A 14,124-nucleotide genomic window follows, 5' to 3' on the forward strand; every position below is an offset into this window, starting at 1 on the left:
TGATCATTTAGATTTTTCATATTTCCAAATTCTGTGTTTTTGGCAGAAAAAGAATACTAATAAACATGTCAGTGATATCCTTGATAAGAACACTGATTAAAAACATTGTATGCAAAATCTTCAGCTGTAAAACACACAAGTGAAGAACTGGCCTATTTTCAACTCTGCAAAATGGAAGCAATTTTGAAATTTTTTAGCATTTTTCTGTTTTACATTTCAACGAGCCTTGCGATCCTCCAAGTCAAATCTCCACAGGCTGGTCAAAAATGGAAAAAACCACCCTCTTAAAATGAAATCCTGGCCCCATTGAAGTCATCTGCAAAGCTCCAGTTGAATTCAGCCCAGCTTGAATTTCACCCCTTATTTGTATACTGAGCAAATCTGATCTGGAGTCGGTAACACATAATAAACATGGGACCCTAGGATGCCATTTTTAGTCACTTTTCAGGGGAGAGCTGCACTTTAATTTATTTTGTCAACTGTTTCCACTTAGGTTTTTCCTATTAATGCTTCTGTTACCCACTGCACAGTAAGGTTATACCTCATATAAGTTCTTCTTCTCCCTTAATAGTTGCGGTACTTTTGCAAATGTTACTCTCTTTAATATGTGATTTCAGCATAATGAATGCTTGTCAAGCTGATTTTTTTCTGTCTTAAAATGAGTGGATGTGTTAAGCAATTTGCGCTAAGAAACAGGCATGATATGTCTTAAAAATGACAGTGGGACCACAGAACAGGCTGAATTATCCAGAGCATCTTCCCAATAATCAGATGTCAGCTATTTGTCTGTTAAAAGGATGGCTCAGAATTCGTGATTCTCCAGATGAATTCTGTCCCTTTCAAACCTCTATTGTACATTGTCTGTGTATATAAGAAAAATGAATTTCTGAGATTAACTGTATATCAGATAAAACCCTGACAATTCTGACAGCCACCAAGTAGGATAAGGAAGGCAACACACATCCTTTCTCCTTCATAGAAGAGGAGAACCATAGTCCAGGTGCTGTTCTTAGTAACACCAAGGATAGTTCGCAACGTTAAATAGAGCAGGGATGTGAGGGGATTATCCTGAAGTAAGAATTAGTCAGAAAACGGGGAAAAAAAAGGTGATGAAGAATTTTCCTGGTATTTTTTCTCTTTTGGCATTGAATAGTACAAATCTTAGAGTTATAGAATCATAGAATAGTTTGGGTTGGAAGGGGCTTTTAAAGTCTGTCTAGTCCAAAACTCCTGCAATGAGCAGGGACATCTTCAACTAGATCAGGTTGCTCAGAGCCCCGTCCAACCTGACCTGGAATGTTTCCAGGGATGGGGCATCTCCCACCTCTCTGGGCAACCTGGGCCATCATCACCCTCAGTGTAAAAAATGTCTTCCTTCTATCTAGTCTAAATCTTCCCTCTTTTAGTTTAAAACCATGCTTCTTTTGATGCAGCCCAGGATATGGTTGGCCTTCTGATCTGTGAGCACACATTGTCAGCTCATGTCCAGCTTTTCATCCACCAATACCCCCAAGTCTTTCTCGGCAGAGCTGCTTTCCATCCCTTCATCCCCCAGCAAACTCGCTGAGGATGCATTTGATCCCACTGTCTATGTCATTGACAAAGATATTGAACAGTACTGGTCCCAGTACAGACCCCTGAGGGATACCACTTATCGCCGCAGTGATGTTTTCCTCACAAAAAGAGGAAGTACATCATGACTGCTGTAACAAATTCTCCAAGGCTGTAGTGGGTTGCCCAAACTGGAGGTCTCTGTTAATTTTCTCCAGCTCAACCAGAAGGTATGGTTTTGGTTCAAGAATTGCTTCTTGGCCTTTGTTATTTTATGGCCTTTGTTATATCAAAAGTCAGACGAGGTGATCACAACAGCCCCTTTCAGCCTTCAGATCTTTGGATCTATTATACAATTTTAGAAAAACCCTACCCTGACTCCAAAGAGTTACACGTGGTATTAGTGAAAGTCAGTAGAGAACATTGCCTTCTGAGGTATGTGTGCTCTCAATGTGTCGTTGTACAAATACATACGGTGTGCGAAGAGAGAAATAGGTGAGCGTTTGTGTGAGTGTGCGAATGAAACAAGATGATGCACTACAGAGCAAATGAGAGCTCAATAAAATGAATCTCTATGTAAAACCAGCCATCTAATGGAAAAAGAGAGAACAGATGGTGAAATAACTCTCTAAGCAAGCTGCTGCTTTAGACTCTGGCCTTCCACAAACAAGTTGCAAATATTTCTGATCCATGGTCCAGTGATTAAAGAGACGAAATTCAAAAGAAAAAGTGGGGAAATCAAAGAGGGGGGAAAAAGAATGCATAAAACCCCAACCCAGTTTAAGTTTCATAGTGGAATATCAAAGCAATATTGAAATATAGGAATATCAAATACCAATACTTTATTTTTATGTTTTGCATTTACTGAATCAGTTTCAATTGTATGAAGCCCTCTGCCCTTAAGCCCCATGATATAAATTTTATTGGATTTAAAAGAAACAGATTGGGAATCTGGGACAGAAATATATATATATTTTACCAGTACAGATTTTATGGTTTTGCCAGAGGAAGCTTCAAAACTGTTTGAAGTGCTGCTTATTTAGTACTACTAACATATTCAGGAGTTGGGGATGGGAAGAAAGAGAGATGCAAGGGAAGGCACAGAGATCTGTGCAAAGACGACGTGGCGTTCTCCCCCTGGAAGCAATAAAGCGATCAGAGGCTGCAAGTGTGCCTGGGGACGTGTGAGAGAGGGAGGGAGGGAGGTGGAGGAGAGAAGGGGCTCTAGCTGCCAGCAAGGCCAAATAATGTTTTCACCTAATTTTTTTCTTAGTCAGTCTGAGGATGAATGCTCCATCCTCATCATCAGACAGTCAGTTGAGATGGTGATGGCCGTTATCACCCTGTTGCCAAATGCTTGCTGGCAGAAGAGCAGCCAGATGCCCCTTTGCAGGTGCTGCCCAAGACGCTTCATGCCCCACATTTGGGACAGGGTGACTGTCTAGCACCTTCCCTGTTACCCAGCCTATCCCAGCACTGCCTGAACGCCTTGGGCACACAGCGGCACTTAATAGCACGTTAGCCAACATTCCAGTTGATTATTTCTGTCTCACAGTCAGTAATCAAGTGAGAGGAGAAGCAGTAAAACACTGCGTCTCTGACTGAAGCTTGGCTCTCCGCTGAGTGTTGCAGGAGATCCTTGCACTTTGCTCAGGCAGAGGTTTTACATGGGAATTTGGCCTTCAAGCCACCCTGGAGCGAGTCCAAGAGGGGTCCTGGGCACAGAAAGGGGGCTGGTCACTCTCTTTAACTCCCAAATATTTCCTGAGTCTCTGAAGAAGTGCCCATGGTTTTCAGGAAAAACGTGAGTGTTAAATTGAAATCTGCTACCATTTGTAAAACTGACAGCCAGTGATCTCGTTGTCCGTTAGCAGTCTCTGTCACTGTGGTGGTGGTGGTATGATATGTTCACATTTTCCAAAGACTGGCTGTCTGCTTGGCCACCTCCATTTCTGCCTCTTACAAATCCCTTCCAGCCAGGGATGGAGGCTGTACCACTGGAGGACTTAGGCTGCAGCTTCCTCAACTTTAAAAAAGTAAAACTCCATTCTCTATGGAAAGCTGCTTTACTGACAGGATGAGCAGCTCATTGGTCATAACTCCTCATCCTGCCTACTTCAGCTGTGTGTCTCTTGAATTGGCTGGCAGCAGAGCCAGCTGATGGTGATGACCCAGATGCCTGAGCCACTCCACAGCAGCAGTTGTCATTTAGGATGTTAACAAGGAGAGGGAATTAGTCCGCATTTTGCTCTTTCAACTCTTGCGTTTGAGAAGGTAGGGGAGAGAAAATGTGTTCCTGGAGAATATAAGGAAAGGGGGAACAATGTGCAGAAGGGAGGTGAAGCTCTAACATTTCCTAAAGGTTTGGACCACGTTGGTGCTTCCTGGTGTAGGGAAGCTGCAAGCTCCTAGACTTCCGTAGGTGAGGCAAGTATGGGAAGGAGGATGAAGTCTGTAGTCACGGTGGTGTCAGCTGTTGATCTTGGACCTGAGGAATTTATATGTCTCCATCATCACTGGTTAAGTAAGGGGTCACAAATGGACCAGCCTACCATAGAATAGGAGAAATGGAGTTGTTCCTGAGGAAGGGGAAGGTACTTGGAGGTAGCTGAAACTGAATGCAGAATGGGTGCCAAACTGCCTTTCTTGAAACACGAGTTTCTGGGTTTTTAGCTCTGGTGGTCAGTGACTGGTCTCCTTCAACCATGAGTAGCTCTGTGTTTCCTGAGTATCCCCAGAACTGCTCCGGGCACAGGAGGAAAACAGGAAGGCTGGTGGAAAATTAGGATTGTGGAGTCTTGTTTATGGCCTCCACTTCCATTACTCAAAAATATTCCAGAACCTCTGCCAAAAGAGGTAGGACTAAGCAGTTAAATCCTCTGCCGAGGATGGGAGGTCATGCAGCTCTGAAAGGTAAGGTTCACATCTGAATGCCTTAAATTCACCAAAATAGGTATTTGTATAAACAGATATACTGCAGAGTAATCTGATTTATTTGGGCATTGGTCATTGCAAGTGTTTACTAATGTCTGTTTATGTTGCCATCACTAGGTACATCATTAAGTCGCTCTGTCCTCAGAGCTTACACTCACCCTTACGCTAATGTGTCACCACTTACTTGTCACTAAATTACATTTTGTATATGTAATGCCTTTAATAAGAGATAGTCCCAGCAAATAATTTCTAGAAAAATATTTTTGTTAAGCCAAGTCCTGAGTTCACTTCAGCTGTGTTTGTCTTCTGTGAATATTGTAGAGAACAACTCTGCTAACAGTGATATTTTCAGGAAAAATGAGTGCTGAGCAGATACCAGAGAATATCAGTGGAAAGTAAACTATAACTACATAGGTGTTAACGTGCACTCTTATCTTGTGGTAACCCAGAGGCAGTAGCATGTAATGCGCTCAATAAATTTAATGTTGGATATTTCTAATTGCTCACTAGATATATCTTTTGCACTGGAAAAAAAAATATTTTCAAGAGAAAAGACATTTACATTTTTAAAAATTCTTTCTCCTTCTTCTGAAGGAGCCTTTATTAGGCAAAAAATGGTTCTCTATTCTGGCCTTTCTTTCCTAGTTGAACAATGAAACTTTCTGTATAAGGTACTTAAAAATCTGAAAGAATTCTCATGAGATTCTTTGTAGGACCTGAAAATCTAGTGATCAAGAGTTACAACAATTCATCTGAATAAATATATTAAGTAAAAAATTTTATTTTCCAATTATCTAATTTGAGAACTAAAAATAATTTGTGGAATGATCTGGAACAAAAATAAAAAGGTAACTTATACTCAGTTATTAGCGGGGTATCTCAAAACCACACTGAACATCCCCCACAGGTTTCATGATAATATGAAGCTAGAATGAAAAATTAATGTTTCCCAGTGAAAAAATACTTTTCTTCCTTTTAACCTCAAGGAAAACTTTAATTGAATTCACTGGACTATAGTGCCTAGGCTCTGAAAAGAAGGCTATTGCTACCCAATGTGGAAAAATGTCATTCTGTGGGAGAGGAGGGATAACCATAATACCAGTAATGCTGGACAAAAAATCATCCATGTGGCTGCCGAAAGAAGACAACTATAGCATTAAATTTTTTTTTTTTTACTATTAAATTACAATGTGTACTAAAACTTACACTCTGAAACAGACTTTCTTGTGCATAATCCTGGTTAATAAAATGGTTGAAGGGTTTGAATATTTTTTAGCTGATGGTTCTGACAAGTTAAGACTAAATATACATTGCAGCGACCACCGTTGTATATACGTTTCGTGCACAAATGGAGAAAATAACATGTTGACTGTAATTTCATAAGACCAGAGGGATCAGTCTCAGATTCGTATCTTAAGATAAAACGGTGCAATTACCATTGCAGTCCATCTTTCTGGAATATCTTCAATCAAAGAAAAGTCAACCATAATTGTGGATTTCAATGGAATATAGATGCAGCAAAAAAAATGTTTCAGACCACTGTGATTACATCATCTGCATCTTGAAGATCCCGTGCCGTTCACTCCCAAGCCCAGCACAGCCGCAGCTCGCTCAATGCATTGAAAAGATCAGTGATACTGTACAGATGAAGAGAAAACAAGCAAAACCCAAATCAGGGCTTATAGGGATTAGCGTGCCAACATACGCAGTTTTGTGACTGTGCCCAGGGAGTGAAGGCTGAGGCTCAGGGGTCTCGACCATGGTCCCACCTAGCAAGCTTTCTTCAAGCCTTTGGTGGGTGGTGGAGGAACCAGGGATGATGCCATTGCCCATCAGTGGGTCCCTCTAATGAGACCGTCAAGCCAGAGGACACTGACTCTTTTTATGGAGAGTGACCTCAGTTTGGAACACCTAAAAATTTGATGAGGAGCAACTTCTTATCCTTGGGGAGGGGACTAAGCGAGAAGAGACCTGATAAATGAATCCCTGTGTTGTCAGGGCAGGGTTAAGACATGTGTCCTCTTTCCTTCTCTTGCAATGTGGATGGACCTCGCTGGGATGCTCTTGTTCTGGCACCTTCTGCCAAAAACTTCTGCCTGCTCCGGGGCACAGACAGTGGATCCATCATCTGCAGGACTGTCAGGTTCGTGATGGATGGGAGGGGGACAAAAGGCAGGAAGATGGTGGGGAGCAAAGGAGAAGGCAAGAAGGATCCCCTAACACCATTACCACCCTGAGCTTTTGGTTTCTTTTCCATCCCACAAGGCACTGTGTATACATCGTGTATCCTGCTTCTCAGCCATAATAGACCAATGCGACATGCCACATATGGTGCCATGGACCCCTTTTATTTAATCCACCCTTGGGGAAAAAAAAAAAAAAGCAGTGCCACTGCCGTCTCACAGACTTATGCAAGTTATAATAATCACCATTTTAATTTTTCCCACAACTTTGAGGCTTAATAGCTTTAAAATCTTACAAGTTGTAAAAACAATTAAAGCAATAATTTTAAAAATAAGCAGAATGGGACCTTCAAAAGAATGTGAACCTTTAACACTTCACGGTTAAATAAGGGCCTTGTAATACAGTCACTTGAAGGCCAGCCCTGAGAAAACGCAGAAGCATCCTGTGAATTTGTTGATGCTAGTTCAGACAGACTGTTTATTTTCATGATTTCATGGAAGAATTTTAATTTAATGAGTGTTTTATACACTAATGTAAAGCATAGTTTCAACCCTGTAATTATAGTGTCAAAATATTTCTGCTTAAACAGCAGCAGCTGACTACAGAAATGTGATTTACATCTGAATTGTATCAGGGGGACACTGCTAAAAATAATCAGCATGTGCCTCTTAATTGAATAAAAAAATTAACAAAGAATATCAATGTGTATCTCAGCGTTAAGTCTTTCTGCCTTTCATTTAAACACTCTGCTTAGTTGCTTATTGCCTTTTTAGGGCTAAGGTTTCCAGAAAAAGTATAGGCACAGAATGGCCGTGTGTCATTTTGCCCACCCGTTTCTCTCTATTGCACATGCAGCGATGGGAAATTGCATGAGCAAATTGTCAGTTCCTGTCATTGGGAGCCTACATTTTTTGAAAATCTCACCATTAATCTTTCAGCTCAGTTTTAAAATAACCAACTGCCATCATGAAACAGGTTTCTCATGGTGCTTAAGGCTGTCAGCAGGTTTTGACCAGTTCAGGCCACATTTTGCTCTTGGAATGGGGTTAGAAATCTTGTTGTTGTTGTTGTTACTGTTGGAGAATTCATCTTTTGAGGTAATGCCTAGGGCAGGGCAGCTTCAGATGGGAGAAATGTTAGTTGTGCGCTCCCAATCTGCTCCCACAGCCACACCACTGGAGATGGGAACACAGCCCCGCTGCATCTGCCTTGGTCTTTCTCTAGCCCTTGTCCATCTGCAAGGCAGAACTATTCTCTGTTTGTCTTACAGTACCTTCTAGAGGCCCCGGAAGAAATGGCATGTCGTTGTACTGGGTGGTTTGTGCACTTCCCAGAGAGGGATAGCCTCTTTCCCAAAGAAACTACAGTCTACAAGCCAAGGCACACAGAGGAACGACTTTTATCCTTATTTTGGAAACAAAGGACTGATGTTGAGTCTACATCCACATCCACCATAGGTAGAAGGACATGGGATCCTTCTGAACACATGCCTCTGCCATGTGCTGGCTCCCTGTTGGGAATGCCAACAACCCCCCTCTAAAATCTCCTGTGCTCACAGTTCCCATTGTAAGAGAGGGAAAGGCAGTAAACGAGGGCACCAAGGTCTATGTCTCCAGTTAGTTCGGCCAGGGAACGCAAACCCGGGAGCTCAACAGAGTGTACACCTGCCCTCCAGTCTCAAAAACTTCCAGGGTGATGTTAACTTTCAAATTCAACAAGAAAATCCGTGGTGAAGCAGCTGCTCTTTGCCCAAGATGTTTTATTTCATTCAGGCAGGAGAATTTGGGAGGAAGAGAAGCCCATGATGCTATGTCACGTACACAAGTGTGCCCATGTTTGTCTGGTCCTGAACGGATGCGATAGCCTGCTCCTCCTCTTCCTTGCTGCCTGAGCTTTTGTGGGTTTAGGTTAAGCAAACCTGTCTTGCTTCTTCAAAGAGGGTTTGAGATAGCTAGCTAGTCTGCAGGACAGCCTCACTCTTTTCTCTCAGCTTTCAGCTTTGGGCCAGCTTCTTTGCACATAACAGTGCCTACCACCCTCACTTTCTTTTCCAGCCAGGGCAGCCTCAGCAGCTCACCCCAGCCACCACACAGCTGGTCTCAGCAGCCCAGGCTTTATCCAGGAGCAGCCCAGTGAGTTACTGAGGTCTCCATGGCACAGACTGAGAGTCAAATGCTGCCTAAATCTGTTTTGTGCTCTTTGGTTGCTATTTTCTAGCCTAAGACTGTATGATTATGGCCTTGTACAACCAGTACGTGATCATGAATGCATCTGCGAGTTAGAAGGAAGTTTCTATTATGTGTGGCTAAACTGTATAAACATTGCATAGATACATTATCTATTGCGTATGGGCACAGAGGTATATGCATGCGTACACACATGTATATGTATAAATATTATGCTTCCCTTATTTGATGAAGCACAAATTTGGGGTCTTCTAGAATTCGAGGCTTGATCCTGATTCTCATGTATGTATTAGCTTCAGTTCATTGTATTGCTGCAGCACTAGATGCTCGCCAATGCCAGCAATGTGATATGGAACCTTTTTCACAGGGCAAGATTCTAAAGTTTTGCTATGGCCTTTCCTGACACTAGGATCAATGTATGGATGAATCTGGTATTCGTATAGATTTCAATGTCTCTGTGGGAACTGCATATGCTCTTTTTATTTCAGACTAAGATTCCACTAAATTGTCCTTTGGATTTATTTCAAAGAAGGAAAAAGGGGGGAAAAAGGCAGTAAAGATTGCTCTTCTTATGCTTTAGTTGTTTTTTTAACTCAATTATATTTTGACAATTCTGTATGAAACTTTGGAGTATGTCTTTGTTTAAGCAGTATACCTTCCATAGGAATAGTCAGTTAAATGTATATGGCTAGTTTCAGGCATAACAAGCTTTGACAAGGGCATTTAGCGGTTGTAATTCAAATCTAATTCAGAACATCTTAGCGCTGGACCTGTCAAGCACTTGAAATGCACTGTAGCTGCAAAACCAAGGGATATGGTCCCAGTCGTGCTCTGTGTGGCATCAAGCTGATGTGTCAACAAGAGCAGTTACAATTACAGGTTCTTTCAAGCATACTAAACTAATTTACAGTACTCTGAAAATGTGGGAAAAGGCCTTGCTAGCACAAAGGTATACGGGCCTTTTAGACTGCAAAGGCAAGGCAAGTGGCATGGGCATTTCATTCAGGAATTTAAATATTACCCATTTTCAGTACCACCTTTGGGGAGTGGGGTTAGATTCGTAACTAGATATTTTGTAGATAATAATAGATTTGCCTTGCAGCCATCAAATACCCTTGTCAAATCCCATTAGAATCACATTGCACATTTATTTGAAACCTCAATCTAAAATGCATGTGTTTGCTAAGTGAGGATGGGGTCCTAATTGCACCGGCACTGACTGGTCCTTTTTGCTTGTCTCTCTTGTTTACCTGATAAATACCATTTACACTGACTGCAAAACGCTTAGGCTTCTTCTGCTTACAGGGATTAGAAAACTTAGAGCGAAGGGAGAGGTCTTTCCAGAAGCAGATCTGATCCAAGGATGTCCCACAAAAAACAAGACAGAATTACAGTAACCAACATGTAATTTTAACATCAAGATATAAAAAGACTTGATTTTAAAGTGCACCAGTGATTTAAAGCAGCTGCACACATTTAGAGGGCATTGCTTTAATGTGCACACAAAGGCTAATGGAAGTTTTTACAAAAGAAAAAAAACCCCAGGTTTTATGATTTATCTACTTTTTATGCACAACATTATAGGCCCTCCCCCAAGGGACTCATAAATGTGATTTTTACTTCCCAAATTACAAAGCTAGTCAATTATTTGGGAATGAGTCATTCATTCAAAAGTGTCTGTAACGGGATGTGTTAACCATCAGGAAATTTTACACCAATTGGAATTATAAACACCAGGGTAAAAAAAAAAATATACAAAAAACCCCAAAAAACTATTGGCCAACCAGCTATGTCTATTTGTGAAACCTTGAGTATGGAGCACGGTGTAATGCATGGCTGGAGAAGTCCTGAGAAGCTGGTTTGGAGGGGAAGAAGGGGTGGTGAATTTTATTTTTTTTTTCCTTTTGATTGTATAAAATGTGTTTATTTTATTTTGAAATAATGTAGTTACCAAGTCTGCGGCAACTTGCAGTCAAGGCTCCTAAAGCACCATATAAACCTTTGCTGATTAAGCCTTGCAGCCGCGTACAGGGTAAGGAACTATTAGCCCCATTTTATGGAATGAGAAGCTGAGGGCCAGAGGTGGCTGGGGGTGGAAAGATGCTCAGATGTTTCCTACGGTGGCCAAAGTTGCTCCTTCCCCTACTGCAGTTCCATCAAGGCCAACAAGAACCAAAGGAGTTGGTTTTGATTTGCATCTGCTTCCCTCTACATTGGCCCATTGGGCCTTGAGGACTTGCCTTGACCCACCAAAAAGTCATCTCCAGGGTTAACAGAGAGCCCCAAGTGCGGATGTGACTGATGACTTGTGCCTAAAGTGGTTGCCAAAAGATGTACTGTTGAAACGTCAAACTGTTCTTTTGGCCACTGTAACCTCTAGCTGTATTCTAGGCCAAAATTAGAAAACCTCTGGGGATCTTCATTAGACACTAGTTCTCCAAAGAGGACACCAGTCTGATAGAGAGGAAAGAGAAGTAGTACGTATGAATAGGTAGGTGTGTCTCTGCTGACATTTGCTCTGCTCCTGCTCGATGGAGGAGCTATCTCTTAAGTCCCTCATCGCTGTCAGTGCACTTCTGTTCTGGGGAAGACACATTCAACCTTCGTTCTCAAAAAAGGAAATTCATACATGCACTTGCAAGCAGGTGAATGAAAAATGAAGGCTGGAAAAGTTGGGATAGCATAAATTGCTACTATTTTTTAAAGTATTATTGGGACCTAAAACATTATTTCTCTTTTTTCTAAAGGAATTTGAATGTTGTAAATAACGTCAGTGATGGAAATGTTTGCCATGGTTCTGCACAGAGAGCCTAGCAAAGAACTGTCGCCTTGCTTCTGTGACATCCTGGCTTTTCCACAAATAATGGAATATATTTTAGTACAAAGCTGACTCTTAATTACTATATGTAGTCTTCAAGCTCCTAGGTGATATAATATCTGAAATTTAAAGCTCAGCTCCTCATACCCAGAGGGCCCGCTGATTCCATGTGCAGAATAACTGAATGCCAATGTAAGGCCAGAAGAACAGTCGGAAAGAAGAGGAGTCACCACACAGCAGCGTCCTGATGAGGTCAGACACAGCAGATACTTTGGGGATAAGCCGTACAAAGGGTAATTCAGACTTGAAGAAATGGCCCTCAGAGCCTCAGCTAGATATCGTCAAGGATGGGGAGAGCTTCCAGTACAGGAGCGACTGCCACAGATCTCGTCTGCAGGCAGGTGTGGAACAGTGCGAGCTGTCACCAGACTTACAGCAGAAAGGTGTGCGGCAAGGGCTGGACTGCCTGCCGCTGAATGAGCTAGAGAAAAGATAGATCGCACCCCTTACCCCCACTGAGACCACTTTCGTAAGGTTCGTTTTCTGAGGCTTTGCACAACGCTTTGTTTCCTTTTTCCATAGTTGCATCTAGACCCTTGGAGTGCAGAACCAGGTACTTTGCCTCAGGTACTTCCTCACGGCTGCGTTTCTGCTGGCTGGGTTGCAAATCCTGCGAACACACGGGCTGCCACGGCCAGCTCTGTTTTCTTTTCTCTGGAAATGGAAGAAAAAAAACCCAGCATCTCATGAATCCTCTAAAAACTGGGTGTTCAGAATCTGTGTCCAGATTGGAATTATGTGATATAAACCCATCAAAATGACAGAGGAATGAAGGTTATTTTAAGATAGCAATACAGCCAAAGCACGCTTCTAAATTATCAGGTTCGTTCCATACCCTGTTTGCAAGAAATGCCATTATCCAAGAAAAGGCTGGATCCTACAAGGACTTAAGAATGGCGTTACCATTAAGTGTGTGGGCAGATGCATTGCCCACAGAAAAGCCACACGTAACATACAAATTAAATATATATTTAGGTGTTCACAGAACTAATTTCTAATAAAGCCTGCTATGGGTTGCTGAATCAGGCCCTGAATAGTTTTGCAGTGCCTGATGAAAGCTTTCCTTCTGTAAATTACTTTCTGTGAAATGCTTTAACTGAGTTCCAGACAAGTGGGAAGATTAAAAAAAAGGTGGAAAATTTCAGAGAAAAATAGATTTCCTGAAGTCTTAGTCAATACTTCAAGAACTTATCTGCTACATAGGGCTAAAGGGTTGGTTGTTAAATTCTGAAGTATTTTCCTGACATATATTTTTCCAAAGAAATCTAAAAAATGTTAAGTAGCTTGGGCTCAGGTATTATTTACAGTGCAAATCAAGAATTCTTTTTTTTTTTCCACCAAACTCACATGCCAGGAATCTGACATAGGATCTGAACCGCAACTATTGAAAATTAAGGAAAGTAAAGGCTATTCTCTTTGTCATCACACTTCCACTTATAGTGATATGCTCTTTTGTTATTAAACAGGCCCAATCAAAACAAAAGGGATACTGTTTCTTTTATGAGTAATGCACTAACCCACCAGCAGAAAAAAGTTCACGTAAAACGTATGGGCTCAGACAGCATAAGATTTATTACGATGGCTACAAAAACTATTCCTTCTTAACAGCACTTAAATTGTCTAATTATTCACAGCTGCTTTCGATTTGTTTCAGGTTCTTAATTAGGGGGTAGGGTCCTCTGCCCAAGTCCTAAACTAGCGCTGCAAAAAGCTAAGAATTGCTTCACGCTAAACCAGCCCAGCCCTGGGGCTGATTAGTGGAATCCACTGCAAGATAATTTGTTATTCATACTTAGCCATCCGCCTCCCGCTGGGCTGAGATAAAGATTACGGAGAGATGCAATTTCCTTCTTGTTTGTGTAATTATTTTGATCCATCACGGCAATCATGGTCTCGATGGGGAAAAAAAAAAAAAATAAAAATAGAGTTTGCTGTTCTTTTGGAGGAGCAATGCAGGGCAAGCAGGTATGTTTGGGAGCCAGCACCTGATAATCTGAATTAACCTCTGGATTTGGGGTTAGGAGATCCTTGTTAAAATGTAGTTTATCAGGAGGAGGCTGTGTGCCCGGGGGGTTCTCGGGGCACAAATAGATGTGCAGGTGGGAGTGACTCCCGGGGGTTTTAGACTTCCAGCAAAAGCATCTTCCCTGTAGGATGTTACAGCAGGGTACAGCTGCTCCCCGCTGAGTTTGGATAGGGAGCTAACAGTTTATTCCGGAGAAGAACATGCCAGTTCTCTCTCTACATATATGGGACCATAAAAGTGGGGAATATGTCACATTTGAAAATATGAGGACTCAATTATAATTTTCAGGTTGCATCAGGTTTGCCCCGAGCGTTTTCTTTCCTTTGAATAGTCTCCATGCTTCAGGCGTTGCGGTTTTGAGAAGT

Source organism: Larus michahellis, chromosome 4 (assembly GCF_964199755.1).
Source record: "Larus michahellis chromosome 4, bLarMic1.1, whole genome shotgun sequence".
In the NCBI taxonomy this organism is placed as follows: domain Eukaryota; kingdom Metazoa; phylum Chordata; class Aves; order Charadriiformes; family Laridae; genus Larus; species Larus michahellis.